This window comes from Mandrillus leucophaeus, unplaced genomic scaffold (genome assembly GCF_000951045.1).
Source record: "Mandrillus leucophaeus isolate KB7577 unplaced genomic scaffold, Mleu.le_1.0 Scaffold972, whole genome shotgun sequence".
NCBI classification, from domain to species: domain Eukaryota; kingdom Metazoa; phylum Chordata; class Mammalia; order Primates; family Cercopithecidae; genus Mandrillus; species Mandrillus leucophaeus.
Window position 1 is genome coordinate 263648 of NW_012110608.1, and position 26521 is coordinate 290168.

At 35.5% G+C, this 26521-nt stretch overlaps 1 protein-coding gene across 2 annotated transcripts in view; it reads left to right on the forward strand.

The window, feature by feature from the left end:
* Nucleotides 1-26521, forward strand: part of HMGN5 (high mobility group nucleosome binding domain 5) — an 86870-nt gene that overhangs the window by 4247 nt on the left and 56102 nt on the right. Inside the window, exons 2-3 of one of the 2 annotated variants that reach the window (XM_011970782.1) lie at nucleotides 120-192; nucleotides 2884-3063. The exons of the other annotated variant lie outside the window; for it this stretch is intronic. The gene's annotated coding sequence lies outside the window, so the exon portion shown is untranslated. The remainder of the gene's footprint in view (nucleotides 1-119; nucleotides 193-2883; nucleotides 3064-26521) is intronic. 2 annotated transcript variants of the gene reach the window in all.

The following is a 26521-nucleotide window of genomic DNA, read 5'->3' on the forward strand; positions in this document are numbered from 1 at the left end:
AGGGCTTCTGTTATTGCACTTTTTGGCCTATTCAAAAAAAAAAAAAAAAATTTTTTTTTTTTTTTTTTTTTTTTTTTAAATTTTGCAAAATGAACATAATTTGTCTTATACTATCGTAGTACGACCTCCCTTTCCCTTCTCAAGTGGACACTGCTATGCTCTCACCCGTCACTCAGAACTAAGAGTCTCCAGGTGAGTAATTTTCATTCGCCACACCAAAAGTAGCTGAATTTTCTTGATCAGCAAATGCCCCCTCAGCATAAGCACTCTTTATCATCACTGAGCTCTTTGGAGTTGTAATTCACCCTCTTTTCTTGCCCTGATAATTCCTCACTTTCCTCTTGAGGTCTTTGATATTTTTCATGTATTATAAAATACCTTCCAACATTTTAAATTCCCTTTATCAAGAGAGTTGTTCCAGATCACCTAGTCCCCACCATTTCCAGAAGCAGAAATTTTGCCTACTTTTAAACTTTTGAAAAAATTAAAATATTATTTACCTACAAAACACTACAAAATTACAATGTAGAAATGTTTAATGAACTATCTGAAAAACATTATCATGTCAACTTCATTGAATATTAAGTTTACTATTTGTAAAAATTTCATTTCATTTGAAAACAATTTGGAGTTTACATTTTTATCTCACATAAGCAGAATTCCTGTTTCTGCAGAGAAATCACTGTCAAGCATATTTTAATGAATTGTTTGTGGCTGACAATTTTTAAATTTTAAAACAAAGTTATATAAATCTTAGAATATGTTTGCTTAATATTTATATTTAAGAAAGATTATAGGTACATTTGCATTTTTATGTTTGATACACTGTGAAGTGGTGTGTATTAGTCTGTTTTCACACTGCCATAAAGAAATACCAAAGACTGGGTAATTTATAAAGGAAAGAGGTCTAAGTGACTCACAGTTCTGCATAGCTGGGGAGGCCTCAGGAAACTTACAATCATGGTGGAAGGCAAAGGGGAAGCAAGCTTGGACCTTCTCACATAGCAGCAGGAGAGAGAAGAGGGAGGAGCAAGGGGAGAAGAGCTCCTTATAAAACCATGAGATCAGCCGGGCATGGTGGCTCATGCTGGTAATCCCAGCACTTTGGGACGCTGAGATGGGCAGCGTCCATCGGTCGGGACGCTCGAGACCATCTTGGCCAACAAGGTGAAACCCCGTCTCTACTAACAATACAAAAATTAGCCCGGCGTGGTGGTGGCCGCCTGTAATCCCAGCTACCCAGAAAGCTGAGGTGGGAGAATTGCTTGAAACCGGGAGGCAGAGGTTGCAGTGAGCGGAGAGCGCGCCACTGAACTCCATCCTGGGGACACAGGTACACTCAAAAAAAAAAAAACCATGAAATCTCATGAGAACTCTTTCACTATCACTAGACCAGCATGGGGGAAACCACCCCCATGATCCAGTCATCTCCCACCTGGTCTCTCCCTAGACGTGTGGGGATTATGGGGATTACAATTCAAGATGAAATTTGGATGGGGACACAAAGCATAACCAAATCTTCGTGTTTCCAAAATAAGAATGCCTGGAGTCTTGGTGGTCTTCAAAGAGCCTTGATTTTTGGAAGAACCACCAACATCACTCAATGATGCCCTGGTGCCCACCTTCCCTTCTGTTCTGGCAGATGGGAGATCAGTAATATAACATTTTTTCTCTATTAACGCACGACACATTAACATATAAATATGTAAATCACATACAAAATTACCACACATTGGAAGATATACTGTTGTTCTCCTCAAGTACCAGCAGAAGGGGAGTATAGGCAGAGGAGATAGGGTAGGTTAAGTAACAGAGTGTTATGCTTAAGAATTCTTAGGCTGTCTCAGTCACCTGCTATGTAGCGATGGGCATCAGCAGGAAGCAACTTTTACTCCTTACCAGAGGGAGTCCTGGAAGTATTGTGTTTAGAGGTCTGATATCACCCCAGATGGTACGTTCATAATTAGAGTCACTAGAGGGCGCCACTCACCTATAGAAAATAAATGTGCACGGCTTTGAAAAGCCAGACTTAGAGATGTAACTTTAGGTGGGAACTGAACAATGAGATCACTTGGACTCGGGAAGGGGAACATCACACACCGGGGCCTATCATGGGGAGGGGGGACGGGGGAGGGATTGCATTGGGAGTTATACCTGATGTAAATGACGAGTTGATGGGTGCTGACGAGTTGACGGGTGCAGCACAGCAACATGGCACAAGTATACATATGTAACAAACCTGCACGTTATGCACATGTACCCTAGAACTTAAAGTATAATAATAATAAAAAATAAATAAATAAATAAATAAATAAATAAAAAGAAAAAAAAAGAGATGTAACTTTTATTAGCTCTTTACAGAATTCTAACGGAGGGATAGAATGTCATTTCACGCGTTGTTCCTGAGCAGTAACCGTAAATGCTCTCAAGGAACAATAAGGCTCTACTCAAGAGCAACAGCTATTTCCAAAACCTTTTGATAGTTTGAGTAAGGGTTACTGCCCCACTCTTCCCTTAGGTATCACTGACTCCAGAGGAGAAGCCAGTAAATGTGGTTATCATTAGAAAGAGACAAGATGGGATAGGGTGGAATTTTAAACCCCTTAAAACCTCAGAAGTCAGTCTCACCCTCTGTGATGGTTAATATTGAGTGTCAACTTGATTGGATTGAGGATGCAAAGTATTGTTCCTGGGTGTGTCTGTGAGGATGTTGCCAAAGGAGATTAACATGTGAGTCAGTGGACTGGGAGATGCTGACCCACGCTCAGTCTGGGTGGGTACCATCTAATCAGCTTCCAGCACTGCTAGGATAAAAGCAGGCAAAGGAACGTGGAAGGACTAGACTGGCTTAGACTCCCAGCCCACATCTTTCTCCCTTACTAGTTGCTTCCTGCCCGTGATCATCGGAATCCAAGTTCTTCAGCTTTGGGACTCTTGGAACTTCAACCACAGACTGAAGGCTGCACTGTCGGCTTCCCTATTTTTGAGGTTTTGGGACTTGGACTGGCTTTCTTGCTCCTCAGTTTGCAGACGGCCTAATGTGGGACTTCACCTTGTGATCGTGTGAGTCAATACTTCTTAATAAATTCCCCTTTATATATACACCTATCCTATTAGTTCTGTCCCTCTAGAAAACCCTAATATGCTCTCTATCTTCCCCCCACATCCTACCAGTAATAACTCCATAGAGTGGTTGTCCAGAAATTACTTATGAACACCTCCAGTTACAGTGAGCTGAAAATTCCAGAGGCATTTCCATTCTGCTTTTAGTCAGCTTAAAACATTAGAAAATTATTTTCTGAGATTAAGCTGAGATCTGTTTCCTTTCATGTTTCTTTGATTCTAATAATTACCCATCATAAACTCATCTTTATCCTTGTAATATGAAGCCTTCTCTTCTCCAACTTAATATTTCCTGTTTCTCTAACCATTTTTCATATGTTGTGATCTCTAGAGATGTCTCTAAATATGTTTCAGTTTGTCTGTTTCTCTTTTCTACAAAAGGTCGTCCCAGAATTGAATGTCATAATTCAAGTATGGTATGACTAGCATTGTATAAATTAGCATAGGGTCCTCATTCTGGACACTGTGTTTCTCTTTTAGCCCTTTTATTTTCCAAGGAATAGTATTTCATTGTAGTTTTAATTTACATTTCCCTGATTACTAAGAAGTTGTGCATCTTTTCATATATTTACTGCCATTGATATATTTTTTGTGTGGAATATCTGTTAAGAATTTTTTTCATTTTTCTATTTTTTTTGTCTTTGTCTCTATTCCTAATAGGAGCCTTTTGTCCCTTATGTGTTGCAAGTAACTTTTATCCTTAGGCTAGCTTTTTTTTAACATTTTTAATTAGTCATATGTAAAATATTTTCTTTATGGTTAATGCTTTTCTGTGAGTTTTTTTAAGAAATCTTTCCAGACCCTGAGAACATGAAGATGTTATCTTACATTTATTTACAAAAGCTTTATTGTGGTGTTTTTTCCATTTAGATCTACAATCCACCTGGAATTGATTTGTGTGTAAGGTTTGAGATATACGTCAAGTTTAATTTTTTTTTTTCAAATAGATATCCAATTATTCTAGCACCAATAATTGAAACTACACCCTTTTCCCACTGTTTTGCAATACCACCTTTGTCAAAGATCTAATGATTATACATTCATGAGTCTGTTTCTGGTGTCTGTATGCTGTTTCATTTGTCTATTTGTCTACCTTTGTGCCATTACCACACTATATCAATGACTAGAAATTTAAATATCTTGAAATGTAACATGGCAAGTTCTTCTACTTTGGTCTTCTTCGTGAAGTGTCCTGACTATTCATTGCCCTTTATATTTCCTTTTAAAAAGGTAGAATGTTTATAACTGCTATATAGAAATACAATTGATTATAGTATGTTGACCTTGTATGAAGTAATTTTCTAAACTCATGTGTGAATATTAATAGTATAATCTGTATATTCTTTTACATTTTCTATTTACACAATTATATCAACCATAAAAAATTGCAGCTCTATTTTTTCCTTCCAATCTTGTACTTTTTATTCATTTTCATTTCATTATTTCCTTTGACACCTCCAAAACACTCATTCCTTTCACCATTGTTGTGTAACAACCCCAAGACTTAGTGACATGAAGCAACCATCTTATTATACTCACAGATTCTGCAGGTCAAGAATTCAATCAGGGCACAGAGGTGACTATTTGTCTCTTCTCTACTGTAATTAGGACCTCAGTTGGAAAGCCTTGAAGGCTGGGAGTCACTTGATGGCTGCAGGCTAAAACCATTTGGAGGTTTCTTTATTTGTGTGTCTGGTGCCTGTGTTGAGATGAGTCAAACATTAAGCTCAGTTGTAAATGCTGACTAGAGTGCCTGCATATGGCCTCACCACATGACTTTCTCATGGCATGGCAGCTTCGGAGAGTTGATGTTCTCATACTGCAGCTTACAGTCCAATGAACAAGGCAGAAACTAGATCATCTTTTATGACCTTATCTCGGAAGTCACATACCATCACTTCTCCAAACAGCTATAATCCAGGAACAAGAAAAAAACAAACAATTGAATGGACTCCAAAGGAACCTTTAAGGTGACTTGGATAGGCTCAAAAAGCAATAGTTATATGTCTTTGAAAAAAGATAGCATCATCTGGAGCTTCATTATTAGTACCACATTTTCATCACAAGGTCTAGCACTCAATTGAAAATAATCTTACCTAAAAAAATGGATGTGACTGAAATCTAAAGACTAGAAAAGCACACAAAAATTAAAAAGACATATTACTATAAAAGGAGCAGCAAAAAAAAAAAAATTATTACTGACTGTATGTCAGAATAAATGAGAGGCAGAAGACAATGGAAACAGGGCTTCAATGTTCTAAAAGAATATAACTGTCAGCATAGAATATAACTGTGCTAAAATAATAACTGTCAGCATAGAAATCTAAAGCCAACAAAAATATCCCTTACAAACTAGTGTGAAATAAAGACACTTTCAGATAAACAAAAGAGAATTATTCACCAGAAGTTTCACACTAATTGAAATGCTAAAGGATGTATTTCAGGTAAAATAAAAGATTATAGCCAAGAGACGCAGCAAGAAGTGAAGAACGACACAAATGTCAAGTATCTGAGTAAATCTGAATAAGCAATGTGTGAAACAATAATAATGTGTCTTGTGAGTTTAAAATATGTACAGAACTACAAAACATAAGGAAATTTTAAAAGTGTATATATAATTAAAAACCTTCCCACAAAGTAAACTATAGACCCAGATTGTTTCATTGGCAAAATTTACCAAACATTTAAGGAATAAATAATGCCAATTTTACCCATATTCTTCAATATAATAGATTAAAAAAGATATTTCTCAATCATTTCAAGGGCAGCTTATTGTTCATTCCAAAGCTTGATGAGTACATTTCAATAAAAGAAATTCACAGGCCTATCTCATCTCTTGAAAAATAGAAGCAAAGTTGCTAAACTAAGTAGTATCAAACCAAATCCAGTAGCATATAAAAAGGATAGTACTTTATGACCAAGTTGGATTATTCTAACTGTTAAGCAGAACATTGGGCATCACTTACTAATCCCTGGAATTGACTCTAATAGCATATGCCCATTGCATTGCTTTATCAGAGTCACAAAGAACATAATGCAGTCAAGCCCTGGATAAAACAACACTTTACTTACATAGAAAAAAGACAGAGCAAAATCAGCTTCAATGGTGTGTGTTGGTACCCCCCATGGCCAGCCAGTACCCCCTAGCAACAAACACAAAGCAATTGGATAAGCATACCCTTCTTGTGCCTTAGAAGAAGGACCCTTATCCACACCCACCCCAACCCAGTCTGAAAGACAGAAAGCTAGGACATGCCTGAGAGCCAATGATGCATACACATAGTAAAACAAAAGAACACTTAGTAAGTCTGAAACAGAAAAATATTTCCAGCCTGGAACAGGGTTTGTAGGCTGCTTATCTCTTGCTAAGGACATGTTTTAGTCCCAACACCTATTTTAAATGGCCAAGTGGGGGTCAAAAGACTGCGTGCACAAGACTGCCTTTCCCAACACTAAGAATTCATGGTTGGTTCAACATTTGAAAAGCAATCAATGTAATATGCCTCATTAACTTAAGAAAGAAGAAAAATCACATGATCATCTCAATAGATGAAAAAAAGTAATGTAATAAATTCAACTTCCTTTCATGATTAAAAATTTAGCAAACTAGAAATAAAAAGGAGCCTCTTTAATCTGTTAAAACATGTATATAAAAAGCTAAAGCAAACACTGTACTTGGTGGTGAAATGCTAAACTTCTTCCTGTGACAATGGGAATGAAATATGAATAACTGCTATTACCTCTTCTACTCAACATAGTGCTAGATATTCTAGGCAATCTGATAAAAGAAGAAAAATAAAATAAAGTTATAATTATTGGAAGGGAATAAATTTAAATGTAGCCAATTGTAAATAATATACATGTATATAGAAAATACAAAAAAACTAATAAACTATTTTAAATAATAAATGGTTTGAGCAAGATAACTGCCTGCAAAATCAATATATAAATAGAATGGTATTTGAAAATATTAGCAATAGACATGGGAAATAAAAATGTTTAAATATACCATCTAAAATAACATAAAACAATATTGAGAGAAAAGAACAGAGTTGGAGGACTGACACTACCCAATTTCAAGGCTTAGTATAAAACTACAGTAATCAAGACAGTGTGGTATTGGTGAAAGAACAGACAAATAGACCAAGGGAACAGACTAGAGAGCCTATAAATAGACCTACATTAATATAGTCAAATTACCTTTAATAATGAAGGCAATTGAGCTAATGAGATAGTTCTTTTAACAAATGGTGCTGGAATAACTGGATATCTGCATGTAAAAAAAAATGAGTCTAGACATGAGATTTTACACCCATTGCAATAATTAACTCAAAATGGATCACTGACCTAAATTTAAAATGCAAAACTATAAAACTCCTAGAAGATACCATGGGAGAAAATCTAGGTGACCCAGAGTTTAACAATGACATTTTAGATACAACACCAAAGCCACAATCTATAAAAGAAATAATCAATAACCTTAACATCATTAAAATTAACAAATTTCTTACACAGAATATGCAAATTTGCTTAGATAGAAAGTAGATTGGTAGCTGCTAGGGGCTGGTGGTGAGGGATTGGGAAGAATAGAGGGGTTGAGAGGTGAGAACTAAAGGGTATGGGGTTTCTTTATGGAGTAGTGAGAATGTCCTAAAATTGATTGTGGTGATGATTACATAACTGAGTATAGTGCAGATAAAAACTACTAGATTGTACACTTTAAAGGAGTAAATTGTATCATATATGAATTATATTTTAATAAATCTGTTACCAAATAAAATGTAAAAGTTCATCTCTGCAGAAGATACTGTCAAGAGAATAAAAAGAGAAGCCACAGACAGGGAGAAAATGTTTACAAAAGACATATCCGATAAGGGACAGTTTTACAAAATATACAAATACTTAACACTCAACAATAAGTAAATATACAAATACTTAAAACTCAATAATAAGAATGCAAACAACCAACTAAAAATGGGCCACAGATATTAACCAACACCTACCTCATTAAAGAAATTATACAGCTGGCAAATATACATTTGAAAAGATGCTCAACTTCATATGTCATGAGGGAAATGCAAATGGAAACAACAATGAGATATCACTACACAACTATTACAATAACCAAAATCCAGAACACTGACAACAGCAAATGCTGGTGAGAATGTAGATCAACAGGAACATCATTCATTGCTGGTGGAAATACAAAATGGCACAGCCACTTTGGAAGTCAGTTTGGTGGTTTCTTCCAAAATGAAGCATACTCATACCATATTACCCAGCAATCATGCTGCTTGGTGTTTCTCCAAAGGAGTTAAAAACTTATGTCTACAGAAACCAGCACACGGATGTTTATAGCAACTTTATTCACAATTGCCTAGTCTTGGAAGCAAATAAGATGTCCTTCAGTACATGAATGAACAGATTAACTGTGGTACATCTAAAAATGAAATATTATTAGGTACTGAAAAGAAATGATATATTGAGCCATGAAAATACATAGAGGAAACTTAAATCCATACTATTAAGTGAAATAAGCTAGTCTGAAAAGGCTACATACTGTATGATTCCAACTATGGGACATTATGGAAAAGGCAAAACTATGGATAGAGTAAAAACATCAGTGGATTCCAGGGGTTGGGGGTAGGTAGAGACAAATAGGTGGAGCTATTTGAAAATACAGTCTATTTGAAAACACACAGGCAGAGGAGACAAAATAAAAAACAATGAAGTACACCTACAAGATCTAGAAAATAGCATCCAAGGGAAAAATCTTAACACACTTATTGGCCTTCAAGAATAGGTAGAGAGAGAGAGGTTCTCGGGCAGCAGACTTTTTAGTGGAACGCTTACAGTCCAGCCAACTGTGGCATGCTATATTTAAAGTGCTGGAATAAGAAAACTTTTACTCTAGAATAGTATATTCAGCAAAAATATCCTTGAACATAAAAGAGAAATAAAGACTTTCCCAGGCAAACAAAAGCTGAGAGATTTCATTGACACCAGACCTGTCCTACAAGAATTGCTAAAAGGAGGACTTAAGTCAGAAATAAAAGAACATTAATAAGCCATGAGAAATCATCTGAAATACAAAGTAAACTGGTAATAGTAAGTACACAGAAAAACAAACAAACAAAAATTGTAGAACTGTGATTGGGGTGTGTAAACTACTCTTAAGTAGAAAGACTAAATGATGAACCAATCAAAAACAATAATTACAACATTTTGCCTGGGCACAATGGCTCATGCCTGTAATCCTAGCAATTTGGGAGGCCAAGGCTGGTGGATCTTTTGAGCTTAGGAGTTTGAGACCAACCTGGAAAGTGTAGTGAAACCCCGTCTGTACAATAATAATAATAATAATAATAATAATAATTAGCTGTGCACAGTGGCACATTCCTGTACTCCCAGCTACTCAGGATGCTGAGGTGGGAGGATTGCTTGAGCCCAGGAGGCAGAGATTGCAGTGAGCCATGATTTTGCCATGGCACTCCAGTCTGGATGAGAAAGTGAGACTCTGTCTCAAAAAAAAAAAAAAAAAAAAAAAAAATAAACAATAATTACAACTTTTCAAGACATAGTACAATAAGATATAAGTAAAAACAACAAAAAGTTAAAACGAGGAATAAAGTTAATATGTATGATTTTCAATAATTTTCTTTTTGCTTGCTTGTTAGGTTTTTTATTCAAACAGTGTAAAGTTTCTAGCTAAAAATAATGGGTTATAAGATAGTAACCTCTTGTAAGGTTGTAAGCTTCATGGTAACCTCAAATCAAAAAGCGTACAATAGATACACAAAAAAAAGCAAGAAATTAAATCATACAACCAAAGAAAATCACCTTTAATAAGAGAAAGACAGAAAGGAAGGAAAGAAGAAAGAGGAAACACAAATCAACCAGAAAACAAATAATAAAAAAGCAGGAGCAAATCCTTACAATCAACAATAACACTGACCAGAAATGAACTAAATGCTCCAGTGAACACACATAGACTGGTTGAATGGCTTAAAAAAATACCCAATTACCTGTTGCCTGCAAGAAACACACTTCCCCTGCAAAGGTGCACATGGATCGAAAATAAAAAGATATAAAAATATATTCCATACCAATGGAAACAATAAAAGAGCAGGAGTAGCTACACTAACATCAGACAAAATAAATTTCAAGAAAAAATTCCATAAGAAGTAACAAAGAAAGACACTATATAATCATGAAAGTGTCAATACAGTCAGAAAATATGACAATTTTAAATGTAAATGCACCCAACACTGGAACACCCAGATATATAAAACAAATATTATTAGAGCTAAAAGGAGAAAGAGGCCCCAATACAATAATAGCTGGAGACATCAAACACCCCACTTTCAGCATTGGACAGTTCTTCCAGAAAGAAAATCAACAAAGCAACATTAGAAATAATCTACCCTATAGACCAAAGTGAATTAACAGAAATTTACAGAACATTTCATCCAGTCCCTGCAGAATACACATTCTTCTCAGCACATGGATCATTCTCAGGGATAGACCATATGTACAGTAACAAAATAAGTCTTTAAAAAATAAAAAAAAATTGAAATAATATCAAATATCTTCTCTAACCACAATGGAATAAAACTACAAATCAATGACAAGAGAGAGTTAGGAAACTGTAAACACACATGGAAATTAAACAATATGCTCCTGAATGACTAGTGGATCAATAAATAAATTAGGAAGGGAATTTAAAAATTGATTGAAACAAATGATAATGGAAACACAACATACCAAAATCTGTGAGATACCACAAAAGCACTACTAAGAGGGAAGTGTATAGCTATAAGTACTACAAAAAATAAATAAATAAATAAATAAATAAATAAATAAATACTTCAAATAAGCAACCTAATAATTTATTGTGAAGATGCACTTATTTTACATTGCATGTCTATATCAAAACATCTCATGTGCCCTATAAATATATACAAATATATACACCTACTATGTACCCAAAAAATTAAAAATTAAAAAATTAAAATTAAGTAAAGTAAAAGAACGAGAAAAGCAAGAGCAAACAAGACACAAAATTATTCAAAGAAATGATAAATATCAAAGCTGAAATTAATAAATATGAAATGAAAAAATAATACAAAAGATCAATGAAACAGAAAGTTGGTGTTCTGAAAAGGTAAATAACAAACCTTTAGCCAAACTAATTCTGAAAAAGAGTTAAGACCCAAATAAAATCAGTGTTGAAATATGTGACATTTCAATTGATACTGAAGAATTTCAAAGGATTATTAGTGGCTACTATGAGCAACCATATGCCAATTGGAAAATCTGGAAGAAATTAATGAATTCCTACACAAATACAAGTTACCAAGATTGAACCATGGATAAATTCAAAACCTGGACAGATCAGTAACAAGTAATGAAATTGAAGCCATAATAGAAAGATTTTCAGTAAAGAAAAGCCTGGCACCCAATGATTTCACTGCTGAATTCCACCAAACACATAAAAAAGAACTAATACCAACCTACTCACACTATTCAGAAAAATAGAAGAAGAGGGGACACTTTTAAATTCATTATATGAGGCCAGTATTACTCTGATACAAAAAACAAGACACATAAAAAAAGGAGAACTATAGGTGCATACCTTTGTTGAATATTGACACAAAAATACTCAACAAAATACTTCCAAACTGAATTCAATCACACATTAAAAACATCATTCATCATCACCAAGTAGGATTTATCCCAGGAATTGAAGGATAATTCAAGATATGCAAATCAATTATTGTTATATATCATATAAAGAGAATGAAATACTAAAATCATATGATTATTTCAATTGATGCTAATGAAGCATTTGAAAAAAATCCAACATCCCTTCATAATAAAAGCCCTAAAAACACTGGGAATAGAAGAAATATACCTTTACATAGTAAAAGCCGTATATGACAGACCCATAGTTAGTATCATAGTTAATGAGGAAAAACTGAAACTCTTTTCTCTAAGATGAAGAACATGACAAGGGTGCCAACTTTCACCATTGATATTCAACATAGTACTGGAAGTCCTAGCTAGAGTAATCAGAAAAGAGGAGCAAATAAAGTGTACCCAAATTGGAAGGAAAAATAAAAGTATCATTGTTTGCAGATGATGTAATCTTATATTTGGTAAAACCTAAAAACTCCTCCAAAGAGCTATTAGAACTAATATACAAATCCAGTAAAATTGCAGGATACAAAATCAACATATAATAACTACTAGCATTTCCATGTGCCAACAGTGAACAATCTGAAAAATAAATCAAGAAAGTAACCCCATTCACAGTAGTTACAAATAAAATAAAATAACTGGGAATTAACTTAAAGAAGTGAATGATCTCTACAATAAAAACTATAAAACATTGATGTAAGAAATTGAAGAAAAGAAAAAAATTGGAAAGGTATTCCACAATCATGAAAGAATTAATACTGTTAAAATGTTCATGGTACCCAAAGCAATCTACAAATTCAATGTAATATCTGTCAATATAACAATGACATTCTTAACAGAAAAAGTCTAAAAATTTATATGGAACCACAATAAACCCAGAATAGTCAAAGCTTTTCTAAGAAAAAGAACAGAACTGGAGGAATCACATACCTGACTTCAAATTATATTACAAAGGTCTAGTAACTAAAACAGCATGGTAACACCATAAAAACAGGCACACAGACCAATGGAGCAGAATAGAGAAACCAGAAACTAATTCACACACCTAAAGTGAACTTGTTTTCAGCAAAGGCACCAAAAACATACACTGGTGAAAAGAAAGTGACTTCAATAAATGGTGCTGAGAAAACTGGATACTCATTTTCAGAAGAATGGAACTAGATCCCTCTTTCTTGCCATATAGAAAAATCAACTCAAAATGGATTAAAGCCTTCAACTTAAGATATCAAACTAAGAAACTACTGAAAGAAAACATTGGGGAAACTCTCCAGGACATTAGACTAGGCAAAAATCCCTTTGAGTAATAACCCACAAGCATAGGAAACCATAGCAAAAGTTGACAGATGATATCAAATTAAGTTAAAAAGCTTCTGCATAGCAAAAAACAAAAACAAAACAAAACAGAAAAATCAATAAAATGAAGAGACAACCCACTCAGTGGGAGAAAATATTTGCAAACTACCCACCTGCATTACTCAGTTCTCACACTGCTATAAAGAATTACGTGAGACTGGGTAATTTGTTTTAAAAGAGGTTTATTTGGCTCACAGTTCTGGAGGCCATGCAGGAAGCATGATGCTGGCATCTGCTCAGTTTCTGGGAGGGTCTCAGGAAACTTTCAATTATTGAGAAAGGCAAAAAGTAAACAAACATGTGTTACCTGGCCAGAGCAGAGCAAGGGGGCAGAAGGTACCATACACTTTTAAACAACCAGTTTTCACAATAATTACTATTGTGATGACAGCTCCAGGAGGGATTGTATTAAACCATGATAAACTGCCCCCATAATCCAATCATCTCCCACCAAGCCCCTTCTCCAACATTGGGGATTACAATTGAACATGAGACTTGGGTGAAGACAAAGATCCAAACCGTATCATTCCACCCCGGCCCCTCCCAAAACTCATTTCTTTCTCAAATTGCAAAATACAATCATGCCTTCCCAACAGGCCCCCAAAGTCTTAAATCATTTCAGCATTAACTCAAAAGTCCAAATTTCAAAGTCTCATCTGAAACAAGGCAAGTCCTTTCCACCTAAGAGCCTGTAAAATCAAAAACAAGTTAATTATTTCCAAGATACAATGGGGATATAGGCATTTAATGAGCACGCCTGTTTCAAAAGGGAGAAATCATTCAAAATAAGGGACTACAGGTCCCACACAAGTCTGAAATCCAGAAAGAAATTTATTAAATCTTAAATCTCCAAAATAATTTTCTTTGACCCCAATATCTCACATCCAGGGCACACTGGTGCAACACTGCTCCAACCCCACATTCCCCCTCCATGCTGCCCTAGTAGAAGTTCCCTATGAAGGCTCCACCCTTGCAGCAGGCTTCTGCCTGGGCATCCAGGCTTTTCCATACGTTCTCTGGAATCTAGGTGTAGGCTACCAAACCTCAACTCTTGTACTCTGCACACCCACAGGCTTAACACAACATGGAAGCCGCCATGGCTTATGGCTTTCACACTCTGAGGCAGTGGACCAAGCTGCTTCTGGGCCCGTTTTAGCCACAGCTGGGGTTGGAGCAGCTGGGATACAGAAAGCAGTCTCCTGAGGCTGCACAGGGTGGCAAGACCCTGGGCCTGGCTCAGGAAATGATTCTTCCCTCCTAGGCCTCCAGGCCTGTGATGGAAGGGGCTGCCAATCTTGACTGTCAGCACTTGCTTTTCTCTAAGTTATGCAAATTTCTGCAGTCAGCTTGAATTCCTCCTCTGAAAATGACCTTTTCTTTTCTACCACATGACCAGGCTGCACATTTTCCAAATGTTTATGCTTTGCTTCCCTTTTAAATATAAATTCCGGTTTCAGTTCATTTCTTTGCTGATTGGAAATTTCTTCCATCAGATACCCTAAATCATCTCATAACAAAAGTGACCAAAACGTTTATTATCTTCATCTGAGACCTCCTGAGACTGGCCTTCATTCTCCATATCACTATCAGCATTTTGGTCATAACCTTTCAACCAGTCTCTAGGAAGTTACATACTTTCCTTCATCTTCCTGTCTTCTTCTGAGCCTTCCACACTCTTCCAGCCTCTGCCCATTACCCAGTTCCCATTACCCAGTTCCACTTCTACAATTTCAGGTGTCTTTATAACAATACCACACTCCTTGATACCAATTTGTCATATTAGCCAGTTCACGCACTGCTATAAAGAATACCTGAGACTGGGTAATTTATAAAGCAAAGAGGTTTAATTGGCTTATGAGTGGATAAAGAACTTGTGGTACATATACACAGGCAGGCGTACAGGAAGCATAGCAGCACCTACTTCTGGGAAGGCCTCAGGGGGCTTTAACTCATGGCAGAAGGCAAATCAGAAACAGATGTCTTACGTGGCAGGAGCAGGACCAAGGAATGTGTGGGGGGTGGGTGCCACACACTTTTAAACAACCAGATCTCACAAGAATTCATTGTCATGACAACAGTTCCAATGGGAATGATGTTAAACCATGAGAAATCACCCCATGACCCAATCACCTGCCACCAGGCCCCACCTCCAACATTGGGAATTATGATTGCACATGAGATTTGGCTGGGGACAAAGAACCAAACCATGTCACCATCTGACAAGGGATTTATAACCAGAATATATAAGGAGCTCAAACAGCTCTACAGGAAAATGCCTAGTAATCCAATTCAGAAATAGACAAAAGATTTGAATAGAGATTTCTCGAAAGAAGACACACAAATGATAAACAGATATATGAAAAGGCGCTCAACATCATTGGTCATCAGAGAAATGTATATCAAAACCATGATGAGATATCATCTCACCCCAGTTAAAATGGCTTTTATCCAAAGACAGGCAATAACAGATGCTGGCAAGGATATGGAGAAATGGGAATCCATATACACTGTTGGTAGTAATGTAAGTTAGTACAAACACTATAAAGAACAGTTTGGAAGTTCCTCAAAAAACTAAAAATAGGGCTACCATATGATACAGCAATCCCACTCCTAGGTATATACCCAAAAAGAAAGGAAATCAGTATATCAAAGAGATATCTGTACTCTCATATTTATTACAGCCCTATTCACAATAGCCAAGATTTGAAAGCAACCTAAGTGTCCGTCAACAAATGAATGAAGAAATTGTGGTACATATACACAACTGACTACTATTCAGTCATAAAAAAGAATGAGATCCTTTCTTTTGCAACAACATAGATGGTACTGTAGGTCATTATATTAAATAAAATAAGCCAGGCACAGAAAGACAAACATCACACATTCTCACTTATTTGTGTGTGTTAAAAATTAAAACAATTAAACTCATGAAGATAAAAGCTAGAATGATGGTTACCAGATGCTGAGAAGGGTAGTGGCTAGACAGGGAGAAGTTGGAATGGTTAATGGGTTCAAATAACAGAAAGAATGAATAAGACCTAGTATTTGCTAGCACAATAGTGTGACTATGGTCAAAAATAATTTAATTATACCTTTTTCAGTAACTGAAAGAGTATAATTGGATAGCTTGCAACCAAAGGATAAATACTTGAGGTGATGGATACCCCATTTACATGACATGATTATTGTGCATTGCATCTCTGTATCAAAATATATTATGTAACCCACAAATATATGCACATACTATGTACCCACGAACATAAAAAATAAATAAAAAACAAACAAAAATTAAAATTTTAATTAATAATAAGTAACATTTGGTGTTAAAGATGTGTGAAGGGATATATAAATTTTCTTTTTTAATTATTTTTATTATACAGTAACTTCTACAGTACATGTGCACAATGTGCAGGTTTGATACATTGGTATACATGCACCATGTTGGTTTGTTGCACGCATCAACTCGTTGTTTACATTAGGTATTTCTCCTAATGCTATCTCTCCCCCAGCCTCCCACCCCTGACAGGGCCCTGTGCATGATGTTCCCCGCCCTGTGTCCAAGTGATCTCATCAGTCAATTCCCACCTATGAGTGAGAACGTGCAGTGTTTGGTTTTCTGTGCTTGTGATAGTTTGCTAAGAATGATGGTTTCCAGCTTCATCCATGTCCCTGCAAAGGACATGAACTGATCCTTTTTTATGGCTGTGTAGTATTCCATGGTGTATACATGTCACATTTTCTTAATCCAGTCTATCATTGATGGACATTTGGGTTGGTTCCAAGTCTTTGCTATTGTGAATAGTGCTGCAATAAACATACGTGTGCATGTGTCTTTATACTAACATGATTTATAATCCTTTGGGTATATACCCAGTAATAGGATTGCTGGGTCAAATGGTATTTCTAGTTCTAGATCCTTGAGGGATCACCACACTGTCTTCCACAATGGTGGAACTAATTTACACTCCCACCAACAGTGTAAAAGTGTACCTGTTTCTCCACATCCTCTACAGCATCTGTTGTTTCCTGACTTTAATTATTGTGTGGTTTTGATTTGCATTTCTCTGATGGCGAGTGATGATGAGCATTTTTTCTTGTGTCTGTTGGCTGCATAAATGTCTTCTTTTGAGAAATGTCTGTTCATATCCTTTGCCCAATTTTCGATGGGTTGTTTTCTTCTTCTATATTTGTTTAAGTTCTTTGTAGATTCTGGATATCAGACCTTCATCAGATGGGTAGATTGCAAAAATTTTCTCACATTCTGTAGGTTGCCTGTTCACTATGACGGTAGTTTCTGTTGCTGTGCAGAAGCTCTTTAATTTAATTATATCCCATTTGTCTATTTTGGCTTTTGTTGCCATTGCTTTTGGTGTTTTAGTCATGACGTCCTTGCCCATGCCTATGTCCTGAATGATATTGCCTAGGTTTTCTTCTAGGGTTTTTATGGTTTTCTGTCTAACATTTAAGTCTTTAATCCATCTTGAATTAACTTTTGTATAACATGTAAGGAAGGGATCCAGTTTCAGCTTTCTACATATGGCTAGCCAGTTTTTCCAGCACCATTAATTAAATAGGGAATCCTTTCCCCATTTCTTGTTTTTGTCGGGTTTGTCAAAGATCAGATGGTTGTAGATGTATGGTGCTGTTTCTGAAGCCTCCGTTCCGTTCCATTGGTCTATATATCTGTTTTGGTGCCAATACTATGCTGTTTTGGTTACTGTAGCCTTGTAGTATAGTTTGAAGTCAGGTAACGTGATACCTCCAGCTTTGTTCTTTTTGCTTAAGATTTCCTTGGAAATGTGGGCTCTTTTTTTGTTCCACATGAACTTCAATGTAGTTTTTTTCCAATTCTGTGAAGAAAGTCATTGGTAGCTTGATGGGGATGGCATTGAATCTGTAAATTACCTTGGACAGTATGACCATTTTCAAAATATTAATTCCTCCTATCCATGAGCATGGAATGTTCTTCCATTTGTTTGTGTCCTCTCCTATTTCATTGAGCAATGGTTTGTAGTTCTCCTTGAAGAAATCCCTCACATCCCTTGTAAGTTGCATTCCTAGGTATTTCATTCTCTTTGAAGCAATTGTGAATGGGAGTTCACTCATGATTTGGCTCTCTGTTTGTCTGTTATTGGTGTATAGAATGCTTGTGATTTTTGCACATTGATTTTGTACCCTGAGACTTTGCTGAAGTTGCTTATCAGCTTAAGGAGATTTTGGGCTGAGACAATGGGGTTTTGTAAATATACAGCCATGTCATCTGCAAACAGGGACCATTTGACTTCCTCTTTTCCTAATTGAATATCCTTTATTTCTTTCTCTTGCCTGATTTTCCTTGCCAGAACTTCCAACACTATGTTGAATAGGAGTGGTGGGAGAGGGCATCCCTGTCTTGTGCCAGTTTTCAAAGGGAATGCTTCCAGTTTTTGCCCATTCAGTATGATATTGGCTGTGGGTTCGTCATAAATAGCTCTTATTATTTTGAGACACATTCCATCAATACCTAGCTTATTGAGAGTTTTTAGCATGAAGGGCTGTTGAATTTTGTCAAGGGCCTTTTCTGCATCTATTGAAATAATCATGTGGTTTTTGTCATTGGTTCTGTTTATGTGACTGATTATGCTTATTGATTTGTGCGTTATGAAGCAGCCTTGCATCCCCAGGATGAAGCTGTCCTGATCATGATGGATAAGCTTTTTGATGTGCTGCTGGATTCGGTTTGCCAGTATTTTATTGAGGATTTTCACATCTATGTTAATCAGGGATGTTGTTCTAAAATTCTCTTTTTTAGTTTGTCTCTGCCAGGCTTTGGTATCAGGATGATATTGGCCCCATAAAATGAGTTAGGAAGGATTCCCTCATTTTCTATTGATTTGAATAGTTTCAGAAGGAATGGTATTGGCTCCTCTTTGTACCTCTGGTAGAATTTGGCTGTGAATCTGTCTCCTCCTGGACTTCTTTTGGTTGGTAAGCTATTAATTATTGCCTCAATTTCAGAGCCTGTTTTGGTCTATTCAGAGATTCAACGTCTTCCTGGTTTAGTCTTGGGAGAGTGTATGTGTCCAGGAATTTATCCATTTCTTAGATTTTCTAGTTTATTTGCATAGAGGTGTCTATAGCATTCTCTGATGGTTATTTGTATTTCTGTGGGGTCGGTTGTGATATCCCCTTTATCATTTTTTTATTGCATCTATTTGGTTTTTCTCTCTTTTCTTCTTTATTAATCTTGCAAGTGGTCTGTCAATTTTGTTGATCTTTTCAAAAAACCAGCTCCTGGATTCATTGATTTTTTGAAGGGCTTTTTTTGTGTGTGTCTCTATCTCTTTCCATTCTGCTCTGATCTTAGTTATTTCTTGCCTTCTGCTAACTTTTGAATTTGTTTGCTCTTGCTTCTCTAGTTCTTTTAATTGTGATGTTGGGTATCAATTTTATGTCTTTTCCTACTTTCTCTTGTGGGCATTTAGTAATATAAATTTCCTTCTACACACTGCTTTAAATGTGCCCCAGAGATTCTGGAATGTTGTGTCTTTTTTCTCACTGGTTTCAAAAAACATCTTTATTTCTGCCTTCGTTTCGTTATTTACCCAGTAGTCATTCAGGAGCAAGTTGTTCAATTTCCATGTGGTTGTGCAGTTTTGAGTGAGTTTCTGAATCCAGAGTTCTAATTTGATTTCACTGTGGTATGAGAAACAATTTCTTGTGATTTCTATTCTTTTACATTTGCTGAGGAGTGCTTTACTTCCAATTGTGTGGTCAATTTTGGAATAAGTGTAATGTGGTGCTAAGAAAAATGTGTATTTTATTGATTTGGGATGGAGAGTCCTTTGATGTCTATTAGGTCTGCTTGGTGTAGAGCTGAATTCACGTCCTGGATATCCTTGTTAACCTTCTGTCTCATTGATCTATCTAATATTGCCACTAGGGTGTTAAAGTCTCCCATTATTATTGTGTGGGAGTGTGAGTCTCTTTGTAGGTCTCTAAGGACTTGCTTTATGAATCTAGGTGCTCCTTTATTGGGTGCATATATATTTAGGATAGTTAGCTCTTCTTGTTGAATTGATTTTTTTACCATTATGTAATGGCCTTCTTTGTCTCTTTTGATCTTTGTTGGTTGAAAGGCTGTTTTGTCAGAGACTAGGATTGCAACCCCCACTTGCTTTTGCTTTCCATTTGCTTGGTAGATCTTCCTCCATTCCTTTATTTTGAGCCTATGTGTGTCTTTGCATGTGAGATGGGTCGCCTGAATACAGCAGACTGATGGGTCTTGACTCTTTATCCAATTTGCCATTCTGTGTCTTTGAATTGGGGCATTTAGCCCATTTACATTTAAAGTTAATATTGTTATGTATGAATTTGATCCTGTCATTATGATGTTAGCTGGTGATTTTGCCCATTAATTGATGCAGTTTCTTCCTAGCATTGTTGGTCTTTATTATTTGGCAGGTTATTGCAGTGGCTGGTATGGGTTGTTTCTTTCCATGTTTAGTGCTTCCTTCAGGAGCTTGTACAGCAGACCTGGTGGTGACAAAATCTCTTGGCATTTGCTTGTCTCTAAAGGATTTTAGTTCTCCTTCACTTATGAAGCTTAGTTTGGCTGGATATGAAATTCTGGGTGGAAAATTTTTTTCTTTAAGAATGTTGAATATTGGCCCCCACTCGCTTCTGGATTGTAGGGTTTCTGCCGAGAGATCTGCTGTTAGTCTGATGGGCTTCCCTTTGTGGGTAACTCAACCTTTCTCTCTAGCTACCCTTATCATTTTTTCCTTTATTTCAGCCTTGGTGAATCTGACAATTATGTGTCTTGCTGTTGCTCTTCTTGAGGAGTAACTTTGTGGTGTTCTCTGTATTTCCTGAAGTTGAATATTGGCCTGTCTTTCTAGGTTGGGGAAGTTCTCCTGCATAATATCCTGAAAAGTGTTTTCCAACTTGGTTCCATTCTCCCTGTCACTTTCAGGTACACCAATCAAATATAGATTTGGTCTTTTCACATAGTCCCATATTTCTTTGAGGCTTTGTTCATTTCTTTTCACTCTTTTTTCTCTAACCTTTTCTTCTCACTTTATCTCATTAATTTGATCTTCAATCACTGATACCCTTTCTTCCACTTGATCGAATAGGCTATTGAAGCATGTGCATGAGTCACAATATTTTCATGCCATGGTTTTCAGCTCCATCAGGTCATTTAAGTCTTCTCTACACTGTGTATTCTAGTTAGCCATTTATGTAACCTTTTTTCAAGGTTTTTAGCTTACTTGTGATGGATTCGATATGCTCCTTTCATTTGGAGAAGTTTGTTATTACCAACCTTCTGAAGCCTACTTCTGTCAACTCATCAAAGTCATTCTCCATCCAGCTTTGTTCCATTGCTGGTGAGGAACTGTGATCCTTTGGAGGAGAAGAGGTGCTCTGATTTTTAGAATTTTCAGCTCTTCTGCTTTGTTTTCTCCCCATCTTTGTGGTTTTATCTACCTTTGGTCTTTCATATTGGTGACCTACAGATGGGGTTTTGGTGTAGTTGTCCTTTTTGTTCAAGTTGATGCTATTCCTTTCCATTTGTTAGTTTTCCTTCTAACAATCAGGTCCTTCTGCTGCAGGTCTGTTGGAGTTTGCTGGAGGTCCACTCCAGACCCTATTTGCCTGGGTATCACCAGCGGGAGGCTGCAGAACAGCAAATATTGCTGCCTGATCCTTCCTCGGGAAGTTTTGTCCCAGAGGGACATATAGATGCCTATATGAGGTGTCTGTCGCCCCCTACTGGGAGGTATCTCACAGTTAGGATACACAGGGGTCAGGGACTGACTTGAGGAGGCAGTCTGTCTGTTCTCAGAGCTCAAACGCTGTGTTGGGAGAACTACTGCTCTCTTCAGAGCTCTGTTGGAAATGCAGAAATCACCCGTCTTCTGGGTCAGTCATGCTGGGAGCTGCCAACTGAAGCTGTTCCTATTCGGTCATAGTTCCATGTGGCTGGGGGAGGCCTCATAGCAGAAGGTGAAAGGCACTTCAGTTAAAAGCAGGGGCTCCAATGGGGTAAAGGCATGCTCCATAACAGATTATTGGCCTACAATGGCGGGTGGAGTCACAGAGTTGGGAGCACAGGCTGTGGGAGCTACAGCGATTGGCCACTCGACATGCGGCTGGGGAGCTTCTGGGATATATAAATTTTCAGATTTAAGGGTTATGGAATAAAAATATTTAAGTGATCCTGAAGACATGTTTTCATCTTACATTTACAAAATTTCTTCACACTCCTTATATAAATTAAAATATAACATGATTGCTTATTTTCCTTTCCACAAGTCTTGCAACTCTACAAATAAAGAAAATTAACTAAAAACTATAATTAACTAAAACTATATTTCATAGGCCATTAGTCTAGAATAAGGATAAATAATACACATATATGCACACACACACACACACACACACACACACACATAGAATTGTTCTGTGCTCAAATACTTTGCTAAATACCTGTTTCCCATATTTATTTGGCGATAGAACAGAGTTTTAAATTCCAGCACCATTATATTAACATTTAGTATTCTGAGGGACACGAGTTTAAGTAACACTGGTTTCACATAATACATTCTTAGTGAATCCACATTGACTTTTAGTAACATCCATTTCTTTTTCCAAAGTGGTTTTTAATACATTTAGAATCTTTCGTAGACTTCCACTCTTATGTTCAAATAAATAAATAATATTCTTCCATCATCAGTCTTTTGGACTCTCTTTTATTCTTTTTAGTAAGATTACTAATAGTTGTTCATCAGTTTCATTTACTAATCTTCTCACTACTTATTCTAAGTTGTTCCCCCATACCTTGTACAGCTTGAGAATTATGACAAGAGTACCATGTGTGAATATAGAGTCTACTTGTAAGTTTTTGGAATGGAGTCATGTACTACATATACTATAAAGCAGATAAATGCTACTCTTAGGAAAAAAAATACATTGCAAAAAAGAACATTTCTATTTCTACACTATAAGACTTTAAAATACTGATTAAAATACTTATTATATGCCAAGCAGTGTGTATTTTATATACTTTCATTATTTCATTTTACTCTTCATAGAAATCCTGTGAAATAGCTACCATTATCCTTATTTGACGAAGGATAAATCTAAGGCATAATATTTAAGCAATTTGCTCAAGGTCATGTAACTAATAAAGAGAGAAGCAATGTTTCAGAAGTGGATGTATTTAATTTTATGTTTTTAACTACTATGCTATACTGCCTCCCTGAGGACAAACTTTATATTTATTCCTTAGTATCTCAGAATGCCTAGTATAGTAGTTGCTCAAAAAGTATTTACTGAATGAATAACTATATAAACAAATGAATTTCAGCTGGGTCAAGGGACTTTCATGCATTCAAAGAATTTATGTACTCTAGGAAAATGTCTCCTTCCATCTTTAAACGCCTATTTACTAGTGTTATTCTACCCTTAGCAGTCTATAGAAGTCTGTCTAAATACTATGAGTGTCTTTCAAAATTAATTCTTGAAATTCTGTAAGTTAAATAAAAAGGAGATTTTAAAAACAGCTTAACAGATTTCTGCATACCCTTTAATAAAGGACTGTATGATGTGTGAGGTTTCTGTGGATAAACACATAAGTGTAATAAATATTTTCTTAAGATTTGTTTCTTATCTTCCTATAATGAGACTATTATTTTAGTAGAGAGTGATCATCTTACATATGATAATATTAATATCTTTGGTTAACTTAGGAGGAATTACAGATAAAATATTTCTAACTTAATGGAAGTCTCTCAGTTCACTGTCTTAATTTAACACATACCATATCTCCAGGAGTTCACATCGTAAGGACAAACATATCTAAGTGAGAAATTCTAACATAAGATAGTGATAAATGCAATAAAATAGACACAAGTAAGATATTATGGGAGGAGATTCACTAAGACAAGGTGGACCTGAAAAGGTTACATTCATTCAAAGACAGTTTACTGGATAACTACCACTTGCCAGGTACTATGCTCATTATGAGAGAGACAGCAATGCCTTAAAACAAAATTTCTACACTTTAGGAGTTCATAGCTTTGCTGGAATTACCAATAAAAAATAAAAAAGTATAGTACTCACTAAGGAGTGTTATAGAAAAGCAGTATATCTATCTATCTATCTATCTATCTATCTATCTATCTATCTATCTATCTATCTATCAGACAAAATAGCGTGGAAGCACAGCAAAAAGAAATATTAAATCTTGTGGGGAGAAGTGGAAAATATTTGCTGTGGAGCTAACTTTCCTCTTTTAAACTGCTACTTATTTATCTTGTTTTCAATGTGTAATATAGTCACGTTTCAAAATAAAGCAATATAACAAGGTTTATATTCAGAAGTCCCATTTCTATCCTTTCTCAATCTACATGGCTCCTCCTACCCCCTCTATTAACTGTTTTTATTCAATATTGTGGCTAATTCAAGTGTTTCTTTATGTAAAAGCAAGAAAATGATTATATACTTCATTTTCATTTCCATCCTTTATTTATTACAAAGGTACTGTACTATAAATACTCTTCCTTTCCTTGCTTTTTTTCACTTAACTATATATCCTGGAACCTTCTCATATCAGTATAAATAAAAAGTGGGTCTTCATTCTTTGTTTTTTAAACAGGTGCATAGTACTCCATTGTATGAATGTACCATAACTTATTTAACCAGTTCTCTGTGATGTACATTTGAGTTATTTCTAGTATTTTATTAATTCAAACAGTACCCCAATAAAAAGCTTTGTATATATACATACACAGGTATATCTGTAGACATAAATTCTAGTAGGATTGTTGAGTCAAAAAACAAATTCATTTGTATATTTTATAAATATTGTGAAATTACCCTTCATAGGGATTGTTCCACCAAAATATATGAGAGTGCTTACTTCCTGAAGCTTATTGCTGAACATTCTTTTTCATTGTAGTTTAATTCATATTTCTCTTTTATGAATAAGGTTGAGCATTTTTCATATATGTCTTATCAATTTCTAAAAGTAGGAGGATTAGGTCTTATCTGTGATATCAGTTGCAAATATTTTTTCCAGTTTTTCATTTGTCATTTAAAATTTTTTTATCATGGTACATTTTATGATCATGTAAATTTTTTGTTTATTTGCTTTTAAAGTAGTTGATATTATCAATCTTTGTTTCTTTGGCTTGTACTTTTTACCATAGTTTAAAAAGTATTTCCTGTCACTCAATTATACAAAAATTCACCTGTTTTCTTCTTGTTCTTTTATACTTTTTTTTTTGACATTTGGTGCTTTTTTTCTGGGTATTCAGTGTACATAACAACAATCTCTTTACATGTATTCTCTCCTTTGCTTTTTTCTGGAATACTTTAAAGAAAATTTCAGACATTATGTTAGTTCACTCCTTAATATTTCAGAGTACATATCAAACTAATAGGACTTATTTTCCCACATAACCACCCTTTCATTACCATACCTACCAAAATTAAAAATAAGTTTTTGATAAAATCTGACACCCAGGTTAGGTTAAAATTTTCCTAATTATCTCAAAGATATCTTTTTCTAACTGTTTTCTCATCAGTATGCAAACAATGTCCACACATTTGATTTTTATGTTTCTTATGTTTATTTTATTCTACATTCCCCTGTTTTTTTTCTCTATTGTGTACATAAATTTAAGGAGCAGAGGGGTAAAGCAAAAGAGTGAAGTATTGCTCTTTGAAACGGGATTTATAGCATCCTCAATTTTTTATTTTAGGGAAAGAAAGATGATTTAAACAAACAAATAATATTTAGCTTTGTTCAAGCACATTTAATTTTATCACGACACGATTCATAAGAAGTAATTTGTTTTTAATAGAGCTACACTTTATGGAATTAATATAGGTTTCTTTACTTTGTTTCTTGTGAACGTTCTTATCAGTTTTCATTTTACATACTTATCGTTTATTTCAAATATTTTCTTATAGGAGGACAAAATAATTTCAGTAATGTATCATAATTTGGGTACAATACGTACAATGACCCTGAACCAGTGTGGTTGGAATGTAGTGATCATGGGTTGGAGTGACTTGAGATGAAGTACAAAAAGAGAAGCAGATGCTAAACCATGCAGCACTTTCTAGGGCCATTAAGGATTTTAGTTTTTATCCTGAGAACAACAGTGAGTCATTAAAAAGTTTTAATTTTCCAGTTGTATACTTTTATCTCAGGAAAACCATGGATATTCCTATATGTGATTAACTATCTCCTGTAAAAATATACAAGGAAATGTAATCTTTTTGGCTCTTATTCATAAATACGTGATTCAAAACAATGAATTTTTAAATAACTGCATAAATTATGTTGTCAAGT